Source organism: Mustelus asterias, chromosome 7 (genome assembly GCF_964213995.1).
Source record: "Mustelus asterias chromosome 7, sMusAst1.hap1.1, whole genome shotgun sequence".
NCBI classification, from domain to species: domain Eukaryota; kingdom Metazoa; phylum Chordata; class Chondrichthyes; order Carcharhiniformes; family Triakidae; genus Mustelus; species Mustelus asterias.
In genome coordinates this window covers 67,647,380-67,667,472 of record NC_135807.1, presented here as the reverse complement: position 1 = coordinate 67,667,472, position 20,093 = coordinate 67,647,380, and the positions used below count along the sequence as shown (strand labels likewise).

Below are 20,093 nucleotides of genomic sequence, written 5' to 3'. Positions count from 1 at the left end.
TATGTCAAGGGTCACACCTCCTTGAAGCTCTATGTCTAGCTCCTTTGCTGTGGAGCAAGAGGAGCAGCAAGTACAATAGCACCAGCGGCCTTCTCCGCTGTCATTTTCTGCTCCACAGGACAGAGATCCAAGGAAAAGCTCAAATAAGTTGCTCCCATGCTGCAGTAAAAGCGGGCAGCAGGGAAGCACAGCACAACACGAGAGAACTCCCAAGACAAGTGAACAAGAATTTAGAAGGCATCTGCCAAGTGGTAAGAGCAACTTTCAGAAGTGTCTGAGCACTAGCCTTTCACCCAGACGTGACTTCAGCTATTTAGTTTCACTAGCTGAAGTTTTTCCAGCCTGTCAGTTTCGATGAAGAAGCATTCTCTGCCACACCACCACCTGGTGAATTCCACACAACTTTCAAAGCCCAGTGTTGGTTAAAGGCAAAATTCTGGGTTAAATACTCAGTAAATTGCCTCTTTGAATATTTTAATCACTTATCCAACAGGTCCACAGGGGTTCTCCTCTTGACTGCAAACACACCTGGGTTAAACCCAGAAGTGGAAGGAACCATGTTGGTTTGTGATGAGGTGTCACTTTTTGGTACTCTAATCTCCTGCCCATATACTACCTGAATCTGCTTCCCCTTGGCAGGTGGGTTCAGTTGGCTACACTGTTAGTTTGTGATGCAGAGTGACACCAACAATGCGGGTTCAATTCCGATACCAGTTGAGGTTATTCATGAAGGGTCTGCCTTCTCAACTTTGCCCCTTGCCCGAGGTGTGGTGATCCTCCGGATAAATCACCACCAGTCAATCTCCTCCTTAAAAGGGGAGAACAGCCAATGGGCATCTGGGACTTTACCTATAATGCTGCCTTACGTCTTTAACCGTCTTATGATGGAGCAGCTAAAATCTCTCTGTATGATTGTAGCTTAACCAAGGTTTTCAACAGATTCTTCATTAATTAGTTATTCATATTCTCTGCTCTTGTAACACTAAAAGCTGATTAGGTTTTCCTGAAGACTTTTATAATCCTAACTGGTTACGAAATCTTTGTTTCATCAGCAAATTCTAAACACAAGGTCCCCCCACATCGAAGTCCAACTCATCAAGGGATAACCATTTATCCTAACCTCTCCATGTCCCATTTAACAATTATCTTTTTGATCTGGGCATTACATTTCCTTGTCTATCATACACTCCTAACAAAACTCTGACATTTTATTGAAGTCTTTTTGAAATACACCCACATCTGATGCCTAGCATTTATTTATCCAGATAGTCACCACTTGCTCTCAATAAATCTATGCTTGCCGTCCCTATTAATCAACGTATTTCTGAACATTCACTTACTGGCCTAAAGTGCAGAAACTTTGCTAAAATGAAATGAAGGAGTTACTCACTACTTTACAGTTGGCAAGAACAGTCAGCTCTAGTCAATTGGCATCTCTTTAAATATGCAGTTGGGTTTCAAAAATGTCATGAAGTCTGGATTTGCCAATTTAACAGAGGCCTGGCAGGCACCAGTGGTGATAACTGCACTTCTGGGTCAAGTGTCAGAACAGACCCAGTGATATACATTTCAACTCTGCTCAAGTTTCCTTATAGATCAGGAACAGTAGCAGTGTGCCTTTGGGTCTCAAATCTTGGGCCACCTTTGCCCTAGACAACCCTTCTCTCAGATTGTGATCACCTCTGGATGTCCTCCCTTCACCCAACCATTTCACCACTTCCAACTGGTAGGGACATTTCCCATACTAGTCAGGTTGTGGCCTCAGTGTCCGAATTCCAGTTCCAGCCTGCTGGGCAGGAAGTGATTCCCATCAGGTTTGGGTGGGAGTCTTGAGCCCAAATATGACAACAATACTCAGGAGTCAAAATCATTCCAGGCCTCAGCACACAAGTTGCTGTTCATACTACCCATCTTGTCAACAAATAGTAATGGCCAAATTATGGATTATAAAGGGGTGAGTTTTCTGGGGAGGGTGCTACAGTCACCTGCTTGACAGCTTTTATAAGGGCTGCCATAATACACTGGGAGCAGCCTTCACAATGAGGATGTGGCTTCTGCCCTTCAGGGGCAGTAATGCAGCAGCATCAGAATGCAATAGTGGACAGTGCTGGGACTGCAAGGGAAGCTTCAGAAGGAGGTTATGGATGCCAGCCTTCAAGTTAAATGCGGAGATTTTTGGTTATGGAGGGATTAGCATCCCTGGTGAATGATCGGGTTCTAGAGGCTGGGGTTGGAGTGAGTTTGGGATGCCCCTGATAGACACAGGATACACACCTCCTTCCTTGCTTTCTTCCTGAATTGGTAAAGTAGAAGGCTGGCTACTTTCCTTCTGCCTTCCCACACTCATTGTACAATGATGCAGCGATAAAACAAGGCCTATTAGTAACTTCTAACTGGCAGCCCAAGGAACTCAATAGGCCTCAGGGTGGTCAGGCTGACACATTGTCTGCCCACCCTACTTATTTTACCCCTTCAAATGTGCCACTGGGGGGGGGGGGGGGGGGGAGGTGCAAGATCCACCCCCCCCCTCCCCCCTCCCCCCTCCCCCCTCCCCACCACCGAGCTCCGGATTTTAACGATGTAGGCAGTAGCAAGAAAAGTTGGAAATGCATCCACTGCTCGAGAGATGAAGCTTGGGCTATTTAAGCTTCCTGGTTTATATAAATCCCATCAGCTGATTTCCATCCAGTGATGGGTGAAAAGCATCTGAAGAACTGCATGGTATTGAGGCCATCCACTAATAGATAGTGACTGAATTGTTTTCCCAGTCAAAGTTGTGGAAACCTCACATTTGGGAAGAGGGGGTTAAAAAAAAAGGCCAAGTTTTCCTTTGGTGTCCAAAACTAGAGGAGTGATCCTCCAGATCTCACATGAACAAATATTAGTGTTCCTCTGACTTAGATCCTCCTCCCAAAATCTGCACCTTGAAGGAAAGTTTCAATGTTTCCTCACTAAGATGACCAATTAAAATTGCCGTGGGGTCTTGAAGACATGATCAGAATCCAAGCACCCCAGCAACTTTGGGTGTTTCCCTGCTCAGCAGTTAGAATCCTGATTGGTGGGATCACAGCAGTTTTCCTGCAAGTGGATAACTTTGTAGGTCAGTTTAAAAATTGCTATGCAAGAGTTGGCCCATAAAGGACATTAAATTAACTGGTCTATAGTTTGAGTATTTATTTTTCTCTCTTCCAGATTTACAACAGTGGCACGGTAGCACAGTGGTTAGCACTGCTGCTTCACAGCTCCAGGGTCCCGGGTTCGATTCCCGGCTCGGGTCACTGTCTGTGTGGAGTTTGCACATTCTCCTCGTGTCTGCGTGGGTTTCCTCCGGGTGCTCCGGTTTCCTCCCACAGTCCAAAGATGTGCGGGTTAGGTTGATTGGCCAGGTTAAAAAATTGCCCCTTAGAGTCCTGGGGTGTGTAGGTTAGAGGGATTAGTGGGTAAAATATGTGGGGGTAGGGCCTGGGTGGGATTGTGGTCGGTGCAGACTCGATGGGCCGAATGGCCTCCTTCTGCACTGTAGGATTCTATGATTTCTATGATTTCTATGATTTCTACTTCTCCTGCTGCATAATTTGCATATTAAAAGGAAAGTTGTGACTAGAGCTTCTGTTCTAACCTTTGTACTGTGCTTTTCTAACAGCCCAAATGTGTACCATCAGACTCATTAAAAGCAATCCTTTCCTGTTGTTTTTGCTAATAAAGATTCTATATTCTCCTGTAGTACACCTTCCTTCTCCTTTCCACTATCATCTCTGAAGGAATTGATCAAAATATTTGTTTCATTTCACGGACGTACCTTCACCCATGAGCAACTCTACTTTCTGTAACAATACTTGTTAATTAAAACATTTTACTTTTGAATCTGCTAATCAAAACAGGATAAGGACAAAGTCATAAAAGGGTTAATTTAACATCAACAAGCATAATTTATGGCTTTGACCAGACACGCAATCTATTTAAGAAACAACGGAATGCTGCAATGGGAAGGAAGTAAGATTAGGATTGGTAGATTGGAGAGACCAAATGGTCTGAAGGGCTTTCTTCATTCAAATGTTATCAATGTCCTCAGAGGCATTTCTGCTCTGCAGCTATAAATTAGACAATGAAATTACCATGATTGAGCACGAGTAGCTCCAAGGAAATTCCTGGCCTGTGCGTGTGCTTGTTTAAAAATGAAAATGTGCTTGCTGAACCGGAATCAGCTGGAAAACTGACAAACAACCTAGCCTTTAATGGCTGCTGTTTCCGTGGATGGAAAGAACTCGACAGCTCTTTGCATGACAAGAATCAGCAAAAGGAGAAGTGGTAATTCAGTTCTTTGCCAATCTTTCATACTATTTAGCAGCAAACTTTACAGCAACACAGTGGAGGTGGGTGAAGGCAAAGAGTAGACACCACACTCCACCATGAGAGCAGCTTGCCTCCTACTTCCTCAATCAAAAGAAGCTGTATGGCAACGAAATGAGTTTATTTTTTTAAATGGAAAAAGGAAGACTTTTGAGCCATTTGGGATTCAATATAAAACAATAAAGTGTATTAGAAAAGCAGAAATATAACAACTTAAATATACAGTGCTGGCTCCAGCAACATACAAATCAAGTAAATGAGCTATTTGCTTAATCAAGCAAATTAAAAAGGATGCTTTATTCACTTTAATCTCCAGAGAAGTAGCATACAGTGCAGTCAATCTTTAAATAGCGCCAAGATGGGGAAATGAAAGTCTAAGCAGAAATGAAGTGTTCACACAACATCATGGAGGATGTCTTGTTAGGTCACACCTAAAATGCAGACCTTTCTTTTGGTTAAGTCAACCATCAAAGATGATCCCTGCTGAAATCCAAAGTTCACCTTCAAATAAGGAGCTCTATTTCCAAGCAAATAGAACCTTCTATCTCTAATCCAGCCCAGGCACCACAACACCAACCTCCCCCCTTCCCAAACCTTCCACCTAGCCACAATGCTTTAATTGGGTGGCCTGGGCACATGGCAATGGCTTCCACCATGTGGGCAAGGTACCAGTGGGAGGTGTCCCTCATTGGCCCACTTAACAGGCTCAATTGGCACATGGGTAAGCAAGCCACCCGATATCTCCCTGCAACAGGTAAAATACTTGTGAGGAGTGGATAGGCAGTGAACAGCGCTGCTGCCATGGTGCCCAATTTCACATCATCCCCTTACCTGTCAACCCAACTCTCCCCAGGAGGACGAGTGTCAATTTCTGGCAAATTCATCAGGACTTAAAACCTTGTAAATACCTCTAACTGTTTCAAGTACAGTGACAGAACACAAATGAAGGTATTTGATGGGATGGAAGGCAGGAGCGATTAAAGGAGGATAAAAGGGATGATGGTGCAGATCACAATATAATCAGCAAAGAAAACATGAGTCTAGAGATGGTATAAATGGGAAAAGCATTATTGACAGAAAAGAAATGGGCAGTGCTTATGAACAGAAACTGTTGAATCAATGGGTTCAGAAGGTTGTAAAGTGCCTAATCAAAAGATGAATTGCTGTTCCTCAAACTTAGGTTGTTCTTTGTTGCAACAGGCAATCAAGTTCAGAGAGATCAGATAATTAAATTAATAGGCAACTGAAAACAAGCCTTTCACAAAAAAGACCTTCCTCCCATTTCAAAACTTTGAAGTAGAAAAGTCACCCTATATTCTGGGTTACTGGGAGAAGGGTGGAAATTGATAATTAGAAAACATTAGTCAGAGCCTCCATCTTAGATATGGGGTAATGCAAATACAGCAACAAAAAGGGAAGGGAAAACTTGGCAATTTCAAGCATTGGAGAAACTTTTACTGAGAATAATCGAGAACAAAATTGAAACTTGAAAACGTGTGTGTTAGAAAAGTCAGCATTGAGTTGCTAAAGGCTATGGGTGGCATTTTCCAATCTCGTCAGCCCCAGCACCACTGCCAGCAAGAATGAAAAATTTGGTGCTCAGCCAAAACTCCATTCACAGCAGCAGCACCAGAGAATCCCAGCGAAGTTCTGTTAGAGTAACTTGAGGTTATGTGATTAAGTGACAGACAGGATTGATGGAGGGAATAGTTGATGTTGTGTATATAAACTTTCCAAAGATGGTTAATAAAGAACCACACAATTGGCCTGTTCTCAAAATTATAGCCTTGGGGTATAGCAGCACAATGGGTGCAAAATTGGCTTAGGGATAGAAAGCAGAGAGTACTGGTTGTTTTCTGAATTGGAGAGAAGTATATACAACACTATACCCCCAGATCACTCCTCTTTTTGATATACATTAATAATCTGGTCTTGAGTTTACAGGACAAGTACAAAAATTGCAGAAAACTGAGGAATTTAGTAAACAATGAAAATAGTAACATACCACTGGAGTGCATGGACAGATTGAAATAAGAGTATCGTGTGATTGATTTCGATAGGAATTACGAGGAAAGGCAATATAAACTAAATGCCCAGTTCTAAACAAGGTGGAGGAACAAGAGATCTAGGTGTACATGTACACAATTCGTGGTGGCAGGACAAGTTGAAAAGTCCTTCATTTTATTAATAGAGACATAGGATACAAAAGCAAGGAAGCAATAGTAAGCCTCTTTAAAAAAAAAGGTCAAGTATTGTGTAATTCAGGGCCATACTTTTGGGAGGACTTTGAGAGGCAGCAGAAGGAAGGGATTAGCTAGTTAGCTCTACCAAAGATCCAACACAGATACAATGGGCCAAGTGACCTCCTTCTGAGCTGCATCATACTATGATGTTATGAATTGTTTGCATGAAAACATGACAGCCAATCTGTATACCACAAGATCACACAAATAGCAAAGAGGGGAATGGCAAATTAACTGATTATCTGGTGCATGTTGGAAGAATGGCTTCTGATCAGGAAACCAAAGAGTTCCCTTTGCAAGCCAGATGGGATGTTTTCAGGTAGTTGAGCACTTCTTTAGCATCTCTTCCAAAATACACCATGTTTGACAATGCAGCCCTTTTTCAGTAATACAGAACTTAGAATCTTTAAAGTCAGAGGTGCCCATTGAACCAAGCTAACATTTGAAGTACATAGTCTTGCAAAATTCCATTGTAAATGGCCTCATTGTGTCTTGGGAAGTGGGGGGGGGGGGGGGGGGTGCTATTCCAAATATAAATTGGTTAAAAGATCGAGTCTTTTGCAAATTGCTGACATGTAAACACTAGCATAGTAGCTCTGCCAATCTGCCTCTGAAAATGACTGATAAAACTATAGTAGAGGCCATTTGTCTGAGATTTTTACTGTTGACTTTTCTTAATAATGCAGTTCAGTGTCTGGAACTGACATTTGGGCCTGGATTATGCTCCAGAGCTGGAAGCGAAGAGCTGGGAAAATTTCTGACTCCGGAAACAATTTGGAGGGGTGGGGCTACCATATGCAGAGACTGGCTATACGAAAGGCCAGTCTTGGTGCATTCTGCAAGTTATAAGCAAAAGAAACAAAACAAAGAAAAAACCCCACAAACCTTCAACCTCCTCTTAATCACTTCATGCTTTTAAGTAATCAAGCATCTTATGTACTTCACTGCATTCATGACCAATCTTCTTTGTAAATCAATATGCTTCTTAGATTGAGCCCAAGTACCAAAGGTCTGATAGTATGCTTTTCACAGTAGGCAGAAACTCAAGAGCATAAAGAAAATAGAAGCAGGAACAAACGATAAGATCGCTCAAGCTTGCACTGCCATTTAGTAATATCATTCCTGATGTTTAACCTTAACACTAACTTCCTGTCCAATCCATCAAGCTCAGCCATGCATATACGCAATGAATGAATATCCACAATCCTTCCGAGTAGAGAATTCTAAAGATTCACAACCCTCCGAGTCAGGAAATGTTTCCCATCTGTGTCCAAAATGGCCTTATTCCGAGACCATGACCTCTACTTTTCATCTCCGAAGACAACACTCTCTTCCCAGAAATCCATCTAGTCAACCTTCACTACAGAGAATGCAAGGTCCTGACTTCAGGCACATCAGGCCTGCACGAAACAAGAGAGGGACTGAGCTGATCCAATTTTTATCTCCCTCTAGTGTGCGCACATTTGTATTAGTAACTTTCTCTTTACTCAGAAAACTTAAGATCAATAGAGAGCAAAATAATTCAACCTCTTCCTGTTGAGTAAAAAGGCTTCACTGCTGGGTAAATTAAATTGAATTTTACACTCTACTGGTAAAAAAACATACTTACATACATACTTCAAATACCATTGTTAACAGGCAACTTTAGAATCTATAAAAGGTGTTTCCTCAAAAGTGTCATGGATGCAACATTTCTCAATTATATTCTGTCTGTCATATTCTTAGCCAAACACTAAGCCTGCTTAAAGCCCCTTGAAGCCTCTTTGTATCCTCCACACAACTCACATTTCCAACTAGTTTTGTCTCATCAGCAAACTCAAATACTACATTTGGTCCCCACATCCAATCCTTTATGTAGATTGCGAATAGCTGGGGCCCAAGCCCAGATCCTAGTGGTACCCCACTAGTCACAGCCTGTCAACCAGAGAATTGACCCATTTATTCTTACTGTTTTCTGTTCATTAACAAATTCTCAATCCATGCCAGTATTATCCCCAAACCCATGAGCTCCAATTTTGCTCACCAACCTCCTGCATGGGACCTTATTGAAACCCTTCTGAAAATTCAAATACAGCACATACCTTAAAAACTCCAGTTTGTCAAAGGTGATTCCCCTTTCATAAATCCATGTCGACTTTGCCCGATCCTACTATTATTCTAGCTATCACATCCTTTATACAATGCTTACAGTGGAGAAGCAGGCTATTTTGCCCATCTCGTCTGCACCAACTCTCCAACAGACCATCTTTCCCAGGCCCACCCCTGCAACCCCGTGCATTTACCCCGCTAATTCCCCCAACCTACACTAAGCTGGGACACTAAGGAGCAATTTAGCATGGCCAATCCACCTAATCTGCACATCTTTGGACTGTGGGGGGAAACCCATGCAGACAATGTGCAAACTAGTCACCCTAGTTTTGAACCCAGGTCCCTGGTGCTGAGGCAGAAGTGCTAACCACTGTGCCACCCTGCCGCCCAGATTCTAGCATTTTCTCTGCTACAGATATTAGGTTAACAGGTTTGTAGTTCCACGTTTTCTCTGTTCTTTCCTAAATAGTGTGGTTTCTTTTGCTACCTTCTAATCTGCAAGGCACACTCCAGAATCAATAGGATTTTGGAAGATGAGCCTCAATGCATCCAACAACTCTACAACCACTTTTTTCATCACTCTGGGATTTAGACAATCAAGTCCAGGGCATTTATTGACTTCTACGCCCATTAATTTCTTCAGTACTACTTTTGACTAATACTAATTTATTTTCCATATTTGCACAAGTACCTTGGTTCTCCAGTATTTCCGGAATGTTTTTTTGGCCCCTCCCGCCATGAAGACAGACAAAATATTTCATTTCCATTATAAATTCTCCTGTTCGTTTGTGCAATGGGCCCACATTTGTCTTTGCAAATCTTTTCCTTTTTACATACCTAGAGAAGCTTTTATAGTCCATTTACACTCATTCTGATTTCTCTTCATCAGTTTCTTGGTCCTCTTTTGCTGGATTTTAAAATGCCCCCAATCTTCAGGCTTACTACTTTTCTTGACAACTTTATAAGCCTTTCCCTTTGATCTAATAAAATCTTTCTTCCCGTGTTAGCCATGGTTGAATCACTTTTCCTGCTGGGATTTGTGCCTCAAAAGGAATGTAAATTTATTGTAAACCATGTATTTTTTAAAAAATACTAGCCATTGTCTGTCTATCATCATTCCTTTTAATGTTGTTTCCCCAATCTGCCACAGCCAATTTGCCCCTGATAAATCTAAACAAAGGAAACTATTAAGCTAACTCCCTAGTTTTGGTTTGAACCACATTACTTTCAAACAAATGTAAACTTTTGTCAGCTAATGGTCTTTCCTCCCCAAAGGCCCCTTTACAACAACATTACCCTTTCTCATTACACAATACTAATGTAAAATAGTCCATTCTCTAGTTAGTTACTAAACATACATTCAGGAAAATCATTGCGTATATATCCCAGGAATTTGTCCTCACAGCCACTGAGTGCTACTTGAGTTTACTCCGTCTATATTACATTGAAGTTCCCATGGATTACTCTATTACCCTTGTTAGATGCACCTCTAATTGCCGGATTTATACCATGTCTTATATTAGATTTATTGTTGGTGGCCTGTAAACAACTCCTACCAATATTTGCTGCCCCTTCCTCTTAGCTCTAAATCCTACTTATTCTTTCAATTGAAAATCCTCGCTCGCTAATGTACTGATCTCATCCTTTATCAACAGTGCTATCCCACTTCCTCCCTGCTTATCCTTTCTTAATGCTAAATACTCTTGGACATTTAGTTTCTAGCCTCGGTCACCCTACACCCGCATCTCTGTAATGGCAATTAGACCATACCTGTTTACTTCTATTCATGCAGTCAATTCATCTATCTTGTGGCGAGTGCAATGTGCATTCCGATAATTTTCATGATCACCAGTCTTCACTATTGGCACACACATTTGTGTACTCTGTCCCTTTTTACCACACACTGAATACCATTGCTGCTACTTTGCCCTCTTGCTTGTGTTCTCTTTATTTAGCACATCTTCCTTCATTTGATCCCTATCCCCCACTATTTAGTTTGTGGGGTTTTTACAATCCCAGTTATCCAATTCACCAGAGCACAAGTTCCATCATAGTTCAGGTGAAGACCGGCCCAACAGTACAGCTCCCACTTTCCCCAGTACCCCATGAATGGAAGCCCATTTTTCCCACATCAACCTTTGAGCCATATGTTGAACTCTAATTGTATCCTGGCCTCTTGGAGCTGCAGTTCACCCAACCACAGGCATTTAGTCCAAGCATGTTTGCCTTGAAACTCACTGCCCAAATAGATGGTAGAGGCAGGAACCTTCACAACATGAGCATCATTTAGATGAACACTTGAAATGCAATAGCATACAAGGCTACCGACCAAGTGCTAGAAAATGGGATTGGAATAGCTAGGTGCTTGATGGCTTGCGCGGGGATGATGGGCCCAAGGGTCCCTTGGTGCTGTAAATCTGACTCTAATAACCACGCACATTTAGTGCGCCAACCTCTCAAAATGGAGGGCAGGATAAAATCCAGTTTCAATTGACAATGGTTCACATGTCTATCTTGAGAAAATATCTGCCAACTTTAAACTGCCCATCAAGAATCTCTTGTCTAGACAAGAGATTCCTTCCTGTACCACACAGGAGCAGCACTGAAGTCATTCACAGCAATACTTGGAGTTGATGCATTCCACCCCTCTCCAAACAAGGATTCAGATAAATGTGGTTTACTAGGGGAACAAAATAGTTTAATGAAGGTGGGCATTTTCACAGTTGTCAGTTTTAGGTAGCAATGTTGATCTAAGATGATAACAGTATATATAGAGTACTGTTTTCACATTATTCCCAAATTTTAAAGCTACTCCATTTGGCAATCTTACTGATAACAGCTTTAATGTAAGTTAACACAAAACAAGTATTTCATGATTAATTGACACGGGCCCATAACTTCCCCAATAATGCACTGGGGATTAGGAAATTCCCATGCAATGGTTTACCTAGAAATTGCCCAGAAATGCTAACTCTTTTTAAAATTTATAATGTCACAAGTAGGTTTACATCAACACTGCAATGAAGTTATTGTGAAAATCCCCTAGTCGCCACACTCCAGTGCCTGTTCGGATACACTGAGGGTGAATTGAGCATGGCCAATCCACCTAACCAGCATGTCTTTCAGATAGCAGGAGGAATCCAGAGGAAATCATGCAGACATGGGGAGAATGTGCAAACTCCACACAGACAGTGACCCAAGCCAAGAATCGACCCCAGGTCCTTGGCGCTGAGAGGCAACAGTGCTATGTGCCACCCTCACCTCTGGATAATTGCGCTGGGCTGAGAACCATCCGACAGAAGTGATTTGAATTGGTAAGTTTTGATTGATCAGTTTTACATTGATAGTTACTCTGAAAGAGGTATAAGGAAAAAAAATGCTTTCAACTCTAGAGTAGCTATCTAAACACCCAGACCCAGCCTTGCATGATCTCTACAGGGGACCCACTACAGCACCCCACCCCTACACACCACTCCCCCCACACCTCCCCCGGCTGCAGTCTGATCCGCCTTGCCCTGCCTTATCAATCTCCCACCAACCCTATCCCCCCTCCCTTCAACTCCCTTCCTGGTCTCCCAGTCTGTAGAGATAACTCACCTCCTGACTCCATAAAGCCTGTCCATGAACTATGAGGCAATAGTCAGGACTGTAATGTAATACTCTCCACTTCCCTGGATGAGTACAGCTTCAACTATACTCCAGAAGCTTCAAAGCAGCCCACTTGATTTGCATCCCATCCCCCACCTTAAACATTCATTCCCTCCATCATCGATGCACAGTGGCAGCAGCATGTACCATCTCCAAAATGCACTGCAGCAATTCACCAAAACTTCAATGGTACTTTCCAAACCCACCTCTACCATCTGATGAATGGGATCACCACCACCTGCAATCCTGCTCCAAGTCACTCACCACCCTGACTTGGAACTATATCACCGTTCCTTCAAAGTCTCTGGGTCAAGCTTCTGGAACTCCCTGCCTAACAGTACTGTGGGTATACCTACACATACTGCAAAGGTTCAAGAAGACACCACTACCTTCTCAAGGGCAACAAATGCTGGCCTAGCCAACAACACCCACATCCCATTAACAATAATTTAAAAATGAAAATTCTGCAGATGTTGGAAATCTGAAATAAAAAATAGAAGATGCTAGAGCTTCTCAGCAAACCTGGCAACACCTGAGAAAGAGGAACTAAGTTAATATTTCAAGTTAATGACCTTTAATCAGAACTGGAAAAAATGAGAGATTTAATATGTATTAAGCAAGTATGGAGGCAAAGAAAGAGGGAAAGACAAAAAGGAAAGTCTTTAGGGTAGAAAGCAGGAAAGATTAAATGACAAAAGGGACGATGGTACAAATGGAGATAATAGGACAAGTAAAAAAAATAAAATATTAACTTAGAAAAAGAATATGAAAAGCAGAATCATCATTTTTAAAAGGAAACCCACTGATTTACAAAAGAATGCAGCACCTGGTCAAAGGAAACATCATGTAACTGTTTACATGGCATTTTTAACATTACAAACATTCCAATGCACGTTACTGGTACATACAATGTGGCGCAAACTAAGTGATATAACACTAGTTACACATTGTGAAAAGTGATCCCCCCTTTTAGCCTTCAACATAGAAAATGAGATTCTATTGAAAAAATAGATCATTCGGCCCTTCGAGCATGAGTTTGCAGTTCCGCAAACCCCTTTAGTTCAATAAAACTTTGCATTCTTGCTTCCTTATCTTTTCTACCTCTTAAAAGTCCTGAATGCCACATGCTGGCAAACACAGTTAAAGGATTACCTTTTAAAGGAAATCCATCAATTAAAAGAAATGAATTTGGTCGCTGTCATGTAACCTTAAAGCTTTTTGTATCCAAGACTACTTAACCATATCAATAAGCACCAAGTCAAACACCAAGGGACTTTATTGTCTCTGGTAGTTCGCTGGTAAACACATTCCCAACTGCTTTTGTACTGTGTTAAAACAGCTATTAATTCTTAAAAATAAAAACACGGAACAATTTACACAAAGAACAAAGTTCAACTCCATGTCTATTTCACTCAAAACACAGTTCCGGGACTGAAAATTATTTACCTTCCCCAGTATCCGAATGGGAATCGGATAGAATTGGTCTTTTAGTTGTACCGACGATTTACCAATCCAAGGGAAATTTTCTACATGTGGATTCCGTAACTTTTAAAACCCACACCGAAGTTTTTGCACATTGAACGGAAAGCAATTCGGAGAAAATTTACAGCTGCTTTATCCACTCCCTGCAGCACAGCTCAAATTAAGGAACTAACTGCTGAGTTTTTTTTGTGTGTGTTACTTCCTGGAGTTTATATAAATCAAATGACCTCCCTGCCCAAACTAGCACGCAATTTGCATGTTCGTACAATAATTTCCAAACCCACTATTAACTGCGATAGAAACACTGACAGTATTGGCTGAGATGCAATAAAGGATTTACAATCTAATTGTTTCTTGGCCGAGAAACTACTGAAGCAGTAGGAAGTGAAAGAGTTCGATTTAAAGCGCATCTTCCTTCTACAAGTGAAGTTCCAACGCACTATTAAAAGGCTCAAAAGGGCGATTGTTAACAGTAACTCATCACATGGTTTAAATGCCAACGTTTACATGTGGAAAAGCTGAAGATCCATTCTCATGTGATTTCAAATTAAAAAAATATTAGTTACCAAGACTTTTGTAGAATTAAACTCGAGGATATTTCAGGGATTATTCGAGCATGTAGGGAAAAACTCCACATTGATACTTTTTGCTCATGTCGTTCTAAAACCCCAAACTGCTAAACATTGTATCCTTAAGGGATATAAAAGAATTCTATATGCTATGTAAATACGCAACATGCTCAGTACTCATTTGGACAACACCACCACCATGGAAACAGTGACAAAAGCAGGAAAAGCACGTTTACAGTATTCTTAAAATACTTGGTCGAGTTTCCGCTTCAAGTGTAATCAGCAATTCAGCCGTAAGTTGTTCTTAAAATTGAGCTACTTTTAATAAGTACAACTTTGTGCTCAAATTTATTTGCATATCACAAGTGGAAAATCTTCCATGAACCAGTGCAATCAGGCAGCGTTTCAAAACGTCATGTTTTCCCCTTACTTTTGAAAGAAAAATTATTATATATATTTTTAAACAGTGTATCAATACAGCTAAAATTAATTGACTTTTGACAAAATATTTTTGATCACTGTCTCGCCCACCACCGGTGAGTAACCCGATTGTATCTAAAGGGACTTAAAAAATAAAGAATTTTAATAGATTCAGATGTACAGTTGTCAGTTAGCCACTATATTAAATATATAATACTTAAAGTGCCTATTAGTGCCCTCAAGCATAAATGCACCATTTCATGAGCTTCCTGGAAGCTTCTCAAACAGGCACATTAAGCAGAAACTCTATCAGAAGCCCGATGTCAGGCTTGGCTCCCTGTCAGGTGGGGAATCCTTTGGAGGAGCTAGCAGCTGCAGCTGCTAGAACAGGAAAAGGCTGCTGTATTGTGAGCATGGAGACAGGTCCAGGTTCTTTGGGTTGGCTGGAAAGCTTCAATGGCAGGAAAGGTGGATAGGGTGGAGGCCCAGATCAAGCACCCCATTCCTCCGGGCCCATTAACAATGCTGTAGGGGCACTTAGTTTTCGTCAAGCTCTCTCGTCTACTTTGAACTACCATCTGTCCCGAGATTTGAGAAATCCAGCCAGTCAAGTTGAAGCTGTAAAGCTGTAAAAATGCGAGGCTCCCAGCTTTGATATTATGATCCCAGCTGATAATACTGGACAAGTTAGATCCCAGAGTGAGACCTGTGTGTGTGCGCGCGCTCCTCGGGAGCTCCTATGTCACTGGTGATGGGTTTAAGTGGGAATTCTAGTGCTATTAGCAAAATACTGTGATGCTGCAATACTAAAAATAAAAGTAAATGTGTTAAAGGAACAGCCCCAAGATTCTTTTTAGAAACTAGAAATGTACTCGGGGTAGAAAAAAAGCAGAGGTGACCGGTGCCCTATCCTTTTCGGAGGCAAGTACTAGACACCAATCAGCAGTATTCTTACTGCTTCACTAGAAATCTCTGCCACCCTTCTTTTGTCAATTCCTAAGCATAGCAGTACTATAATATGCCTTTAAGAGATGACATTAGAAGGGAATAAGTCATGCAATCCAGTCTTAGTTTCACTTGAGCAGAGCATACACACAGCTCTGCTGCTTATGTGTTCAAGCTTTCTACCCATATATAAAATGTTTTCATGTGCTTGTTGTAAATAAATGAATCCACAACGTGTTTACACAATCCCCACATGAATGATTGCTGTTTATATCACAACAAGTAATAGTTGCAGGAAAATTGGTTTCCCTAGACCTGTCCCTCCATGTGTACAGCAAGTGAGAAGGGATAAATTCCCAGCTTTGGGGATAGCAAGAGTAGAAAAAGGGGGAAGGCTTCCAGCAGGGCTCTAAGGGGTGGAAATTCTACCTTCTCTGTCCTATTTCCCTCCTTCTGCTACTTCATTTTAGCAGGTGTTGCCAACAAAATGCTGCTTCCAGAGTGAAGGCATTGGCAGTCCATTCTTTTTTGTTGTAAACTACAGTAATGAAAGAAAACTGGCCTCACCCCCATGACCGACTATCTCAGATAGTTTGCACATACTCAAATGTCAGTTCATAGGAATGTAGGCAAGTCTCTTGCATAGACCACAAATATTTAACAGCGCTCATTAGGACATTCCTCCATCAAAATCTTATGGAGGGAAAGCCCCAACAAGTAAGTTGCAGTTAATTACGATGAGTGATCAAAAGAATATTCTTCTTTGGAGCAAATCCAGACAATAAATATATGAATATTGCTTCCAATTATAATCACAGTTTCAAATTCAGGATTTGCTGTAGGTAACCTCCCACAGTCCAAAGAGGTGCGGGTTAGGTTGATTGGCCAGGTTAAAAATTGCCCCTTAGAGTCTTGAGATGCGTAGGTTAGAGGGATTAGTGGGTAAAATATGTGGGGGTTGGGCCTGGGTGGGATTGTGGTCGGTGCAGACTCGATGGGCCGAATGGCCTCCTTCTGCACTGTAGGGTTTCTATGATTCTATCTTCAGGTTCAATAGGATCAGCCACTCCCATTGAGCAGACTGCCTAACAGCTACTTGTATCATAGCTTCCAAAATGGAACAATGCATCCTCCTTAGCCAATGAATTTGATAGTATAAAGTCACATGTGCCCTCAGTGCTCTTCACCAATCATTTCATAGGCAAAAATGTTGATAAAATGACAAACCTAGAAGCTTGTTTATTTTGCAGACAACACGGTGGCACAGTGGTTAGCACTGCTGCCTCACAGCGCCAGGGACTTAACCCTCGGTTAACTGTATGGAGTTTGCATGCTCTCCATGTTTTTGTGGGTTTCCTCCAGACACTCCGGTTTCCTCTCACACTCCAAAGGTGTGGGGTTAGGTTGATTGGCCATACTAAATTGCTCCTTCATGTCAGGGGGATGTGGGATTAAGGGAATAGGGCCAGGATGGGACTGTTGTTGGTGCAGCCTTGATGGGCTGAATGGCATCCTTCTCCACTGTAGGGATTCAAAGATTCTGTCCTATTCTATGATTCTAATCAATTCCATTCTCTAAAACTTCACCCACCAATGCTTTACATAACACAAAGCAAACACACACTCTCAGATGGGAGGTGGAATAGTCACTATTTCCTTTCCAGCCAGTTTCTGATCACCAAAAGCAACCAGTTATTTTTTAATTCCTAACTCAGCCCAAAAGTTGTTTTCTTACAGCCTTTGTTAGAACCAAATGTCTCAATACTCCTACCCTTTTGTTAAAATCACCAAGAAAGGGATCTCATTAGATTCTTCCTGCTGCCTGCAAATGAAACAAATCATAGCCACTAGAATAGGCATGACCGATCAGTGAAATGTTAAAACTAATGTTCATCATTTAAGGTGCACTGGTTAGAATATTGTGACCAAATCTTAATCTACTTGTTTTGCTGTCCTATTAATTTAATCCTTTGACAGAGTTAATTAACTCAGTAACAGCATTAATATATTATATCACGAGTTGCTAGGTGATGCATAGGCAGAAGTTCCAAAATATGACAGCTACCTTACAAATGGAGTCTATAAGGTGCTGCCTGTCAGGTGACTGCAGTTATCTATTGCTTTTTCCAAGTTTTCAATCTACTACTTCATTGTGGAAACAAGCATTTTATAGCCCATCTCATTTAACACTTCACACTTTCAAGTCAAAACGTAAGCTGGCCTTTGTTTGATTGCCACATTTTAATGAAAAATGGTTGTAGACACAAAGGCAGATACTGAAATCTCTGTATGCTTTATGAAGTAGAGTTTGGTTATTTGATAGCCAAAAAGCTAAAGTCCAGACAGGTTTGTGCTGGTCACATTCAAAACCATAAGATGGAAATTTAAGGGTGTCATTTATATTTTAAGTGTCTCTTCCCTTGATCTTAAAGCGATCACCTTGAAAGGTAAAACTGCCTCTTACTGCCAGATAATATTCCAGAGGTCTGCACAATTGCTTGAAGGATATCTGTTACCCATATTTTGATTTATCATCAGACATCTCAAACGCACACACACAAACTTAATATTCATTGTACAATGTTCTTAAGATTATGGCAAAACCAGTGAAAATCTAAGCTTCATAATTCAGACACTACCATGTAAAAAAAAAAGGTAAATTCTTCTTCTTAGCATTTTCACTCCTTGAAGGAGCATAGGCCATGGATAAATTCTCTCCATCTAATCCTGTTTTGGGCCAAACTCTTCAGCTGTTGCCATGTGTAGCCCTTGGCTCTCATCTCCTTTTCTGTATCCCGCCTCCATGTGTTTCTGGATCTACATTGCTTTCTCTTTCCTTGCTGGTTCCATGTAAAAGCTTTCCTTGCAATAAGCTATGGCATTCCAGAGAAAATAATCTCCCTCATGAAAAATACCAATGACGGAATGAACTATTGAGTCTTGCATAGAGGAGCTTTTTCTGACAAATTCAACATAGAAAGTGGCATGAGACAAGTCTGTTCGATTGTCATTATTCCTATTTTTGCTCATGATTGATTGAATTTTGAGATAAAAGGTAAATTAGGTGGTAATAATTAGATGAAGTCAAGCTGGTGTTTTAAAAGTCTAAAGACAGGAGGGCAAAGGAAAGTCTAGATAAAGTACAGCTCAAGAGATTTGTGGGTCTCTCAAATACATGCAGAGTCAAAGTTTAGTTTTAAGTTTCATAAGCCTGAAGATTGAGAAGGATAAGGAGCCCCAAAGAAATTTAGAGTAAGAGACAGCGAGGAATCTTAAATTCAGATAGTTAAGATGTAGAGAGGAGAGGAACAGCAGCATCTGTGGAGTGAGAAACAGTTAACATTTTTTCAGAACTGAAGAAAAGGATAAATGTAATGAGTTTTATTCTATTGAAAAGAAGGTGGAACAAAAAAAAGGATTAGGGGTTGGTGGGAGAGATGACAAAGATGTCATGGATACAAGACAAAAGGGAGTGGTAATGATGGGTGCTAATAGTCACACAAAGGTCAGATAGCAGAATGTGTTAATAGCAGCGCAAGGATCAATGCTCCCTGAAAGCAAAACATAAGAACAAATTACAGACTGTCTCTGTGGAGCGAGGGAGTTAGGCAAATAAATCAGAGTGGAGGAATGAGTTCATGGTCTGAAGTTGTTGAACTCGATGTTGAGTCCAGAAGGCAGTAAAGTGCCTAAATGGAAGGCAAAGTGTTAGGCTCAACTGGAACTTTGCAGCAGGCCAAGCACAAGAATGTGGGCATGAAAGCAAGGTGATGAATTGAACTGGCAAGCAACAGAAAGATTGGGGTCCTGCTTACAGACTAAGTAAAGGTATTCCACAAGACAGTCACACTGTCTGCATTTAGCCTCCCTAATATAGAGGAGAGCAGTAGACCAAACTGAACATAGGAATTTGTAGCAGAAGTAGGCAAATTCAGTCCTTTGAGTCTGCTCTGCCATTCAATCAGATCATGGCTGATCTCTCCCTCGTGTCAAATCCACTCCCCACCTGTTCCCCATATCCTCCTTTTCCTTTTTTTAAAAGAAATGTGCATCTCCCTCTTGAAACCATTCAACAATTCAGACTCCACTGTGCTATGGGGCAGCGAGTTCTACAAATTCACCACCCTCTATGAGAAGTAGTTCCTCCTCATCTCAGTTTTAAAGGGACCTGTGTTACAGCTCCTGTGGTTGCATGAGCTTATGCAGTGGGAACAGGATAAGTGTTGGGTATGACAGAGGGTCCGGTCCCTATTGAATGCTAACAGGGGAGGGGAGGGGAGGGGAAGATGTGTTTGGTGTTTGCATCACATGAGTTGGTGGAAACGGCAGAGGATTATCCTTTGAATGC

General features: G+C 41.4%; 1 protein-coding gene across 3 annotated transcripts in view; it reads right to left on the bottom strand.

Annotated features, from left to right (window-relative positions):
* Positions 1 to 14,472, bottom strand: part of lyn (LYN proto-oncogene, Src family tyrosine kinase) — a 91,482-nt gene extending 77,010 nt beyond the window's left edge. The window contains exon 1 of one of the 3 annotated variants that reach the window (XM_078216187.1): positions 14,378 to 14,472. The gene's annotated coding sequence lies outside the window, so the exon portion shown is untranslated. Of the gene's footprint in view, positions 1 to 13,775; positions 14,157 to 14,377 lie in introns of those variants that run through there. The other 2 variants (XM_078216186.1, XM_078216188.1) reach the window with 2 other exon arrangements.
* Between the last annotated feature and the right edge of the window lie 5,621 nt (positions 14,473 to 20,093).